We start from the raw sequence: 1774 nt of genomic DNA on the forward strand, positions 1-1774 counted from the left end.
AACTAAACCATATCACGAGTTCAATTCACCAAAATACAACACAAATCAATCCAAATGCAGAGATTTACGTGGTTCGGCAATTGCCTATGTCCACGGGGAGAGGATAGAGAGATTTCACTATATCGAGGAGAAACAACGAGTTACAATCACTCAAATAACTCTCAAAATAACCCAACCAATGATCTCACACCCCCTCACAATAATCTCCCTTTCAAAGTGCTTAAAAGACTGGTAATTCTCTGTTAAAACGCTCTCTGTAAACCCTAGGAAACGAAGTTCCTATTTATATCAAAATCCAACCCAAAAACGAACAGGAAACAAACTGGCCAAATAACCCGCTTTCGATCGATCGGACATGTGCCACCGATCGCCTGTCTAGAAGCTCAATTTCTCACCCTATAGTGTGCACGTTTTCGATCGACCGGCCATGTGACACCGGTCGACCGTCCAGAGACGGGGTTTCAAACCCTGTAATTCAACAGTTTGTCGGTCGATCGGGTCTATGACGTCGGTCGACCAACCCGAGGGATTTCCTGTACTCGTATTTTTGCATGAATTTAAACAAATCCACGTTTTTTTCTACAATTAAAACGAATATTTTTCAGTGAACCCTGAATATGATGGGGTGACATTTGCAGCCAATGAAACTCAAATACTAAAAAACGGCCCATTAAGATTCTTTTATTTATTTTACCGTATAGATTATCCCTATAAAAAATGGAAACATAAAAAAAAGGAAAGTTTAAACCTCTACCCAACTTTAAGTAAATTTCCTCTGAATTTTCTGCAAGTTTAGATTCTGAATTAAATGTTATTTCAGTCAAAGTAACTAATAGGCTATTATAAAGTGAAATAGCGACTGACAACAACAAAAAAGAAAATTAAGTAAACTGTAAAATTAAAATTGTGCTTAACATGTTTGCTCGCGCAAGTCAATCCATGAGTAGCATTGTGGACAGTAGCCAAGCTACCATGATTTAATACACGTTAAGTGTTTATATAATCATAATAATATACTAAAAGTTAATAGTATAAAATATCAATAGGGGAAAGTTATGCATATCATATATATGAACTAGCGACTATACTTGTTTTTTGGTGTACTTCAGAATATCCTATTAATAATGCTCATAAAGAATAATAAAATGTGTATTACCTAAATTTGTATTATGACTAAAAGCGATGACAGCTGAGAGCTAAAATATATTGATTTTAGTGACTATTATGTCATCGGTTCTTAGAATAACTTTATGACAAGCTATTATAAAGTGAAAAGATCCGCGTTGGAGCTTCCCCTACGTATCTTTACAAGCACAGTAGGAGTTCATGACTAATATATTAAGTTGATTATGTCACCTTTATAGACGAGGTTTAGTAAGTTTTGATAAAAAAATATTCATTCCATTAATGAGTCATTTTGGTAAATTCATTATATTCATACATAAGAGGTTTATAATGTAGTTTTCTGAGATAGATATATTCTACCGAGTTTTGAAATTTTCATAAAAATAGATTAAATATATATTACTTTCTTCTAAACTTAATTTTCTTTCATTTTGATTAGCTTTCTTATTTTTTTCTATTCGCAAAATAAATTCAACCTATAAAACAATTATGCCGGCAATACGGTCATAGTGAATATTTAAACTCAAGAAATAATTAAAATATTTGACCATGCAGTGCATCCATTACGAATAAGATTGAATGATTTATTTATAAAGGTCTTGATCATTTCTCCATAGACCCAGACTTAAATGGGTAACCCGGGATTTTT

This window comes from Asparagus officinalis, chromosome 8 (assembly GCF_001876935.1).
Source record: "Asparagus officinalis chromosome 8, Aspof.V1, whole genome shotgun sequence".
NCBI lineage: Eukaryota > Viridiplantae > Streptophyta > Magnoliopsida > Asparagales > Asparagaceae > Asparagus > Asparagus officinalis.